The sequence below is a fragment of the Grammomys surdaster genome, unplaced genomic scaffold (assembly GCF_004785775.1).
Source record: "Grammomys surdaster isolate TR1022 unplaced genomic scaffold, NIH_TR_1.0 191, whole genome shotgun sequence".
NCBI lineage: Eukaryota > Metazoa > Chordata > Mammalia > Rodentia > Muridae > Grammomys > Grammomys surdaster.
The window spans coordinates 7,075,667-7,086,018 of NW_021604636.1; the positions used below are offsets into that span (position 1 = coordinate 7,075,667).

At 40.0% G+C, this 10,352-nt stretch overlaps 1 protein-coding gene across 9 annotated transcripts in view; it reads left to right on the forward strand.

Annotated features, from left to right (window-relative positions):
- Baz2b (bromodomain adjacent to zinc finger domain 2B) overlaps positions 1–10,352 on the forward strand; it is a 304,725-nt gene that overhangs the window by 21,097 nt on the left and 273,276 nt on the right. For all 9 annotated transcript variants that reach the window (XM_028769276.1, XM_028769275.1, XM_028769278.1 and 6 more), the window contains exon 2: positions 2,089–2,176. The gene's annotated coding sequence lies outside the window, so the exon portion shown is untranslated. The remainder of the gene's footprint in view (positions 1–2,088; positions 2,177–10,352) is intronic.

Consider the following 10,352-nt stretch of genomic DNA (forward strand, 5'->3'; position numbering starts at 1 on the left):
GAGAGGAGAGAGGAGAGAGACCTGGTGGGGATCTGCCTTTACATTAGGGAAACCCTCTGGCTCAGTGCGTGTTGATGGAAGTCTTGGTGCATTCTTAACACTCTCGTCAGATACTGTGATTCTCATTGTCCTCAGTGTGTGCCTCATTCTAGAAAGAGGTGTGGACCTATGTAGATGCCGGGTTCAGGGACAATGACATGAATGAGGCAGGAGTCTGGGTAAGAGGTTTCTGCAAGTTCAAAGTCAGCCTGTGTCAAAAGAACAAATAAATAATAAAAATTAAATAAGTCAGCAAATATTAAAGCAAATTAACGTTCTGATTAATTTCAGTAGGTGACTCTTTAAGCATAAGGTTTTCTCCTAGGTCATCGCTTTGATTAGCTAGCAGGCTCAGGTTAAGTAGATTACTCTTCTTATGTCTCTCTTCTTCCTCTTGCTCCCAGGCAGATTTCAAGCCAGCTTTCCCTGTTCGTCTCTGGGCTGTTTCACTGCAGTGCCGTGGGAGGACCCTGCTGCCCTGACGGCAGTTCGTGCTCACAAGGCTATTTGTCATCTCTTTGGGTCCACACGTTCCCATAGACCTGAAGCCTGGGGCTGCCTACTGATAATGTGTTTACAGTGTTCTCCTGTAGGAGTAACAGGCAGTGTATATCCTCACTATCACTCTGCACCGTCTTTACTAGCAGACGGTGATGGCTCTCTTCTTCCTTCCGGACACGCAGCATATTGTTGTAAAGTAATCAGAGAAGCTGATTTCCACCTGTTAGCTGCGTGGGTCGGACTGCTGACGAAACAGCCAGAAGCAGCCCGTGTGTTTGTATTCTCTTCAGTGGTTTGATACCCAGCTATATTTATTTCTGTTCTGAACATATCTCTTTTCTCTACTTTAAAGCTCTGCCTTATTTTCTTTTCTGTATTTATTTTGTCTGTTTTTCTCCTTTTTATTGTTGACGAATTCCAGACGTGCCTATGTGCTCTGTCAGTCACGCTCTCCCGTTCTCTCCTTTGCAATCCCTCCCTATGCCCTGCCCGTTTCCAGCCTCATGCGCTCTGCTGTTTTGAACCCAGTGGGTTCATGTAGTGCCATCTATCCATTCACTAGAACACGGAGAGCCTTTCCTGTCCCACACCCTGAGTAAAACTGACTTTCTCTCCCCTGGTCCTCATCAGCTGCCTATAGCTAATGAGTACAGGTGGGACCTTATGACTGCTTCCCTCTTCCATGTCAGAACTTTGGTTTGATTTTGTGTAGATCTCGTGAATTCTGTGACACTCACTGTGAGTTCATATGTGCAGCTGCCCTCTTGGATGTCCCCAAGACACCGTTTCATGGTAACCGTTCAGCACCTCTGGCTCTTAAAATCTTTCTATACTCTCTTCCTCCATGGCCCCTGATTATTACTGTTTTGAGTGTTCCATACATGCATACGATGTATTTTGGTCATATTCATTTCACTGTTTCTCCCATTAACGCCTTCCTCATTCCCCTCCAACCCCAAACTTCGTGCCCACCCCATTTTGTGTTTCTCCTCTTCGTGGATAGAATTGTACGTGTGCATGTAATGATTTGAACAATTCCACCTCCTCCTATTCCCTCTCCTCTGACTCTACCCCTGTCCCGCATGCACACCACTATTCCCTCACAATTTCATGGCTTCTGGTTTGTTTTTGTTTTTAAATCCATGGAATCCACTGAGTGCTGCCAGCATGTGCACGTGTGTAGGGGCATCTATTGGAGCATGGGTAACCCCTCTGGGGCTGCACCACTTGAGAAAATTGATGGTTCTCTCAGAAAGCATCAGTTGCCATAGCTCCTGAGGAAAGGTGGGCATTCCTGATAACCACACCTGTGCATTCTGGGGTTTGTCTGACTTGATCTTGTACAGGTCTTGTGCAAATAATCACTGCCAGTGTTAAGTCATGTGTAAGGGCCTTGTTGTGTCCAAAGACAGTTTTGCTGTATTTGCCTATTACCCCTGGCTGGCTCTCTCCTCCTCTTCCCCAGTGATCTCCTGAGCCTTGAGAGAATGGGTGTGAAAAAGATGTTCCACTCTGGGCTCTGAACCCCACAATCTCTTATTCTTGCAGGTTGATCAGCTGAGGGTCTCTGTGCTAATCGACGTCAACTGTGAAGACAAGTTCCTATGATGCAGGTTGAGAGACTCACTTATCTATGGTAATAACAATACGTCTTTAGGAGTTGGTTTAATACTATGTCCACTTAGCAGAATGATTTGCAATGCATTCTCTGCTGTGGCCTATGTCCTACCTAGGCTTGGGTTCTTAGCCCTGTTGACAGTATCAAACAGTATCAGAGCTCTGTCTTATGGAGCAAGCCTTAAAGCCAATCAGAAAGTGATTTGAGTATTTCCGTAACATCCATGCACTGTTGCATCATGGGCATATCTTAGCATGCCAATCATTTGTTAGCATACAGTGCTCACAGGTGTAACCATCCATATTCATCGACTTACAAAGAAAACAGTTCAAGTATGTACTTATATACCATCGTCTAATCTCGGTAGTATAGAGAACAGGATAAAAACTGGAAGAATGATTTAGTACAATTGATTTCTTCCCGTGTTGCCCCTCCACCCCACCCTGCCAGCTCTTGTTTTGTCTTCTAATCGCTCACAATGCATTCACAATGTTCATAATGTGTTCTCAACACATAGTAACCATCTCATCCTCTCTTTTTCTTTCTTCCTGGATTCTGTGGGTGAGTGACTATTCAGACTCTCCCCTCCATCTTTCTTGCTCAGTCTTGAGAACAATCCCGTAACAATAGAGCCAGGGTTTAAGAATAATATTGAGCATTGTGATTATTTTTCCTCTGTAAAGCTACAGTAGTTTGATTAAAATGATTGTTGCAAATATTTTTTCTTAAATCAGAGATGAAAATTTGCTCAAACAAGAGTCTCAGCCCTTGTTATGTAGTTGATTTGTGCCTTGAGCACTCAGAGGCCACGCTCGAGGCCTTAGCTAGAAGTGTGCCCTGTAGAGGAAGTGGGGGAGGCACGTTGTCGTTTCCCTCTTAGGGTTCTAAGTAAGTTATGACATATGTCTGTGTTTAAAGGAAGTATGATTATTCAATCATTTTATTTTTTTCATACAAATAGGAACAATTGTCTTCTTAATGCTAATTTCTGAATAATCATGAAGTAATTTAGGCATTTAAATATTTATTAGGACTGCAGGTATAGATTAGAGTCTTTGCCTCACATACAGCAGGCCCTGCATTTAATTAAACCCTCAGTACTACCAAAAAATGTATATTTAAATCATTGCTCTTCTGAACGTTTCATTTTCTAAGAACATTATGTATAAACATCAGAACCAGGACATATATATATAATAGTAAACTATGTATATTTAAAAATTAGAAAAGAACCTAGGCATAAATGTTTATGGCCACTCTATTTATAATCATCATGAACTTTAAACATGCAACTGTTCTTCAGGGGCTGAGTGTGTAAACAGACTGTGACTTTACGCTTCATACTGTTACATGCTTGTTGTGGAACATATAATGTACTATAGAATAATGCCAGAAACATGAAGTGAAACACTAGTACATTAAACAAGCGTGAACTTCAAGAACATAAGAAATAGAAACTATTCTCCGAACAGTATAATCCATGTGATTACGTTTATAAGCTGTTCTGGACAAGATAAATGTTAGCAAATCAATGGTTGTTACATGTTAAGATTGTATGATTCCAAAAGCTTAGTCAGAAAAATTTGGCTGAGAGATGACTTCTATATTCTGACTGATATCAGTTATAAATCTGTCCATATTGTTTGTATGTTTTGTTTTCTGTTGTTTATATTTCAGGTTATCAAACCGTGGGCCTTGTGCACATAAAGCAAGCATTCCACCATTTAAGGTGGACCTTAAATGCCCCTTAACAACTCATGTTTTTGAATTCATAAAACTATCTACTTACTCCAAGTCAATTTGGTTTTAGAATTTTAAACAGATTTTTAAAATAACATACAATGGTACTTTTGGTTTCAGTACCCTTATGAATATGCTGTGCAAAAGAATGGAAGGAAAATCATGAGAATTGGGGGAAAACATCTGAGAAACTATATGCAAAGAGAAAACAAACAGAATTGTAGGGTTAGCAGTTCATAGCTTATAACTTAGATGTGCGTTTTGTATTAGGATAGCGGTAAGATGGTCTGTATCTTTGACTCTATGTCTGGTTAGGGGAACTTGATCAAGGAAATTAACTTCCCAGGTCATCAGATTATTTTTCTGTAATTGAGAAGACTGGACCTTATGCCAAAGTAAAATGCTCCCAATAAGCACTTCACTCAAATGAAGTTTGCTTTAGTGCGGAAATGTTTTAATTACTTGGCATTTAGTAACAACAGAGCCCTAGGAAGATATTCCATGATTCTGTTGGTGACATCACATGGTCCTGCACAGACATCCTCTGGCTGTAATTGGAAAGGGGATCATAATTGCACTCATCTTGTCTATGAAAGTATGATGGTGTGATTTTATTGCCAGAGAGGTTCTTGAGTTTGGGGAGTTTTGGCGGGGAGGGGGTATGTTGAGTCAGAGTCTTTCTACATCCTGGAACTACATATATCAGGCTTGGACTCACAGAGATCTGCCTGCCTCTGCCTCCAGAGTGCTGAGACTAAAGATGTGTTCTTTTCTTTTTGAGACTATAATTACATCATTTTCCCCTTCCCTTTCCATTCTCCAAACCCACCCACAAACTCTCCTTGCTTTCTTTCAAATTCATGGTCTTTTTCATTAATTGTCATTACATGTGTGTGTGTGTATGTGTGTGTGTGTGCGCGCGCGCACGTGTATGTGTGTAATATTACGAACACACACATACATGAAATGGATGGATGGATGGATAGATAGATAGATAGATAGATAGATACAACCTGCTCGGTCTGTATAATGTTACTTATATGTATGTTTTCTTCATTCTTAAGTATTTATTTGGACTGCTTTGCAGACCACTAGGTGGGGATATAAGCAATAGAGCACTGTTTCTCTTAGAATTTGCTCTAGAGTAACTTTATACAGCCTTCACTATAGTTCCCAGAGAAGAGCAGATAAGGCAAAGGCATGTCCATAAAGGCACTTGGTCTCTGTTTTTTAAATGCAGTGACAACTTGGATTTAGAGAAACTCAACTTCTCAAACTATGAAGTCATTTTTGCTTGAACAGTATATTGTGAAACCACAACATGACTTTGAGTGACTCCAGAGTCAGAATTTGTGAGGTGTTTTTATCTTGTGGGCTTTTCTTGATACATGTTTAATTATATTAAATCAGAAAGATTTGCGTGTTAAAAAGATAAAGAATGGGGTTGTAGAGATGGCCCAGTGGGTTAAGAGTACTTCCTACTCTTAGAGAAGACCTGAGTTCTGTTCCCAGAACATATGTCAGGTAGATCACAACAGAATGTAACTCCAGTTCCAGGACATCCAATGTCTGCTTCTGGCTCCCAAGAGTATCTGTACATATGTTGCATGTGTGCGCACACACACACATGCACAGACACACACAGACACACAGACACACACACTTGGTGTTCTTAAGAAGATAAGTAGTAAATTTTTTTCATTTTAATTTTTTTTCAATGTATTTTCTTTTTCTTTCTTTCTTTCTTTCTTTCTTTCTTTCTTTCTTTCTTTCTTTCTTTCTTTTTTGTTTTTGTTTTTTGAGACAGGGTTTCTCTGTGTAGCCCTGGCTGTCCTGGAACTCACTCTGTAGACCAGGCTGGCCTCGAACTCAGAATCCGCCTGCCTCTGCCTCGCAAGTGCTGGAATTAAAGGCATGTGCCACCACCGCCCGGCTTTTAAACCTTTTTTTTTTTTTTTTTGAGCTGAGGACCGAACCCAGGGCCTTGTACTTGCTAGGCAAGTGCTCTACCACTGAGCTAAATCCCCAGCCTTCAATGTATTTTCTGTATAGGGGTGTTTATCAGCGTGTACATGCACCATGTATGTGCTAGTGCCTGCAGAGACCAGAAGAGGGCATCACAGTTTATGAGCTGCCATGTGGGTGCTGGAAATTGAGTCCTCTGGAAGAGCAGCCACTGCTCTTAACTGCTGACACCATCTCTCCAGCTCCCTCCACCACACACACACACACACACACACACACACACTCACACACTCACTTTTGGTAAGGGATTAGAGGGACAGTTCACCAGTTAAACACCCTGGCTACTCTTCCAGAGGCCTGGGGTTCAATTATCAGCACCCAAAGGGTGGCTCATAATCATCTATAACTGTAGTCCTATGCAATCTGATATCTGTTCTCATGTGCAGACATACATGCAGACAAAACACCCATATGCATAAAATAAATAAATCCATAAGAGAAAATTAAATTTAGAAAATAATTTTAATTCTTGCTACTTTTTTATAAATCTGTAATATGTTTTGCTACTGCCCCAGTACCCACTCCTTGCCCTCGTAGTCCCTGATCGCCTTCTCCTCCAGCCTGTTCCCCTTCCACCTTCACGCTTCATTGTCCTTTGATGACCTGCTGCTCAGTCTAGTTAGGGTTGCTTATGTGGACGTGAACAGACAGGGCACGATTTACTGGTCAACTGAAGACAATTTTTAAAGCCTATGTTTAAAACAGGGAACATAAAATTTGCTATTGTAGATGTTGTGGAAAGTTCACCAGAGAACACGACTTGAACATAAATTTAAGCCAATAGAAAATCATTGTTGTCTGACTGGCAACTGTACTAGGTGTTGGGGATCCCAGTGCAGCATCTCAGGGTAAGCTTTTAAGCACAGAAACCATACCCTGCGTGGACATACTTGAGTTAGCAAGAACAGGCAGCCAGAAGCAGACCCACAGAAGCTGAGAAGCAAGGTTAGTACATTTAGGGATTTAAACGGATTAGGTCTTTGTTTTCCTTTTTTGGCAGGTGGTGCTGTGTTTTATGGCCAGAATGGTACTTCCTTCATGGTGTCAGTTGTGCTAAGGTCTGGGAACCTGTTACATTAGCCTTTTCTAAATCTGTAACATCTATATCATAAAATTTGCCCCTTTACCTTTTGAAACTAGCATGAATTATATTCACACAGTCTAACAATCTGCTGTTTATAAGACTTTCATTATCATAAACTGAAACCTAGTGATAACTAAATGATACTTTCCTGTTGCCCCTGGCATCTAGTATACTTTCTGTTTCTATAGATTTGCAATTGAATTGTATATTTATTAGACATTATTATTATTGTTTTTACCTGGATATAAAGATCAAATATGATAAAATTATCACTTAGAAATATAGTAGTGAGTGGTATATAAAAAAAACCTTCGTATATATGAAGCATTAAAAAAAAAAAAGCCAGCTGGGTGTTGTGGCACACACCTTAAGTCCCAGATCTAGGGAGGCAATCACAGGCAGATCTCTGAGTTTGAGTTCAAGGCCAACCTGATCTATATAGGGAATGCCAGAGCTATGTAGTGAAATCCTGTCTCAAAAAGCAAGCAAGGGAACAAACAAACAAAACATCCAAGTTTAAGTTAGTTTACTATGTGTGTTATTCACCCTTATAGTTACTTAGGTTTAAGTTATTTTCACAGTAAGAAGAGAACTACTAGTTCTTTAGAACTGGGGAGTGCTTTAGAACAAAGGTCAAGCTGTGTGTACACATATACACAAATACAGAAAATAAATAGGAAACATGTACAAGTTGGTAGGGCTTATGAAGCAGCTTTCATTTTAAAGTATTTTCCATTTGTTTAAATGTTGCAGGTCAAATGTAAGATTTTTTTTTTTTTTTTTTTGGTTGTTTGAGACAGGGTTTCTCTGTGTATTCTTGGCTGTCCTGGAACTTGCTCTGTAGACCATGTGGGCCTTAAATTCAGAGAACTGCTTGTCTCTGCCCCAGTGTGTACTACCACTTAACAGTTTAAAGGAGATTTAGGGTAAGTAAAAAGCATAATCAAATGTATTAGATGATTTTTTTAATTAAAAATAAAAATTAACTGTACCAAATTTATTTTGTATACTAAATAAAATATCACTACCACTTCTGTTTTTTTCATTTCTTCAGTAACCAGTTTGAGTGGGTTTGTTATTGTTTCATTTTTCTTTTTAAAAGTAAACAGATATTTATGTTTCATTAACCATGTATACTTATACTTGCTCTTTCAAAGAAGACAGAGACTAATCACAAATGCTTTTTTTTAATTTTTTTTTTTTTTTTTTTTTGGTTTTTCGAGACAGGGTTTCTCTGTGTAGCCCGGGCTGTCCTGGAACTCACTCTGTAGACCAGGCTGGCCTCGAACTCAGAAATCCGCCTGCCTCTGCCTCCCAAGTGCTGGGATTAAAGGTGTGCACCACCACTGCCTGGCTGCAAATATTTGCCATGAGTATGGTGGTACCTTTCAAAGCCAGCAGAGACCATGGACTCCTGTGGAGCTGGCGTTACAGCTTGTGATATTGGTAGCAGAAACCAAGCTCAAGTTCTTGCAAGAAATCAGCCTAAGCGCTGAGCTGTTCTCCAGTTCTATACACGTCTTATGCTTTTGATTAGCTTGGATTTTACCTACTATGTCTGGGAGATGACTCGCCAGTTCATGGAAATCTTCACCATTAGTTTTACAGCTACATGATTTATTGTGCTCAAGTGTGTAGATACTCTGTTTTAACTTCCCAATATATGAGGCATTATGCTTTTCTAGTTCTGGAATTACAAGGGATCTAATTCATGACCTTGCCCACGTGTATTTTACAGGTATAAAATATTCACAGTGTATTTAGAAAGGGGATTGTTAGGTAGAGATAACCAACCACATATCTCCGTCACTCGACATTCCTAAACTCTTCTCTGTGAGATTTTATCCTCCGAGATGCGGGGAGTAGACTCTTCTTTTCCTGAAGTCCACAGACTAACTTCTCTGTAATTTGTCTATGGGCTTAAGACATTCTTTATTGCGGTTCACTTTGGTTTGCTTTGAGATGGGGTCTTTTGTAATGCCAGGCTGGATTTGAAACTTGGGACTCTTCTGAGTACTGATTACTAGTGTGCACCACAATGCCTAATTTATGTTGTGCTTGCTGTGCAAAATTTTCATTTTATTAGATCATGTTTATCGTTCTTTTATTGCATATGGATTTTGAGTTTTACTTATGGCATTGCCCTTTTGACCTAAAATTTTTTTTAAAAAGTTGACAAGGCTGGGGCTTTGGTTCAGTCTTTTAGTCCTTCTGTAGCACTGAAGAAAGGACAGAGAAGGGAAGGAAAAAGGGTGAGGGCAAAGACATGGAATTAAAAAGAAGGAAAGGGGTTGGAGAGATGGCTCGGCAGTTAAGAGCACTGGCTGCTCTTCAGAGGACCCAGGTTCAATTCCCAGCACCCTCGTGGCAGCTCACACCTGCCTGAAACTCTAGCTCCAGGGCTTCTGACATCCTCACAGAGAACGGGCAGGACATCGGCATGAGCTTGCTTTCCTTTCTACCTCACTTCATATTTTCCATTTATTCCCTAGCTCACTTGGGGGTTTTGGTTTGGGCTATGAAATTTTCCCAGTATTCTTTATTAGAAGTCTATTTTTCTCCTATTCTTCATGGATAGTACTTTTAAGGCATACTAAATTTCCAATTCTATGCTTATATACATTTCTGGACATAATCTCCCTTATAGTCTTCTATCTGTTCATATGTCAGTGCCAAAGTATTTTAACTATAATAGCTTTCTAATATGTTTTCATGCCTGAAATATCAAGTTTTCTTCTTCTAAAAAAGATGGTTGTTTTTTGTGTGTGGTTGGTTTACTTGTATGTATGGGTGTGCACTGAGTGTGCACCTATTAACAGGAGAGGCTGACTCCGTGTTGGCTCACCTGTAAGCTGCATTGTGGGAGCTGGGAACTACACCCATGCAAGAACATGTTCCTAACCACTGAACCATCTCCCCAGTCCCAAGTTTTCTTTCTGCTGCTTCTTTTTCAGGGTATTCAGCTATCTATGCATGCTTACTTAATCATCACCTTTTTCAGTCTCTGACCAGACTGGTTATAAATTAATTTTACTGGAATTTATGTTTTACTAATGCTGAATCATTCTATTGATGAATGTGGTATATTTTTATATTTTTTCAAATATATTTTATAATGTCTTCAGTTGTATTTTATTTTAACTAGGTAATTTGTCTTTTGTTGTATTTTGAGGCCTGGAATTCAGAGATTCATACATGCTAGCCAGACTAGCTCTGAGCTTCATTCTGAGCCTTTTCTTACCTTTCTCATTACTGTTTATATTGATTTTCTCTTCTCCCTCTCTCCCTCTCCCTCTCCCTCTCCCTCTCCCTCTCCCTCTCCCTCTCCCTCTCCCTCTCCCTCTC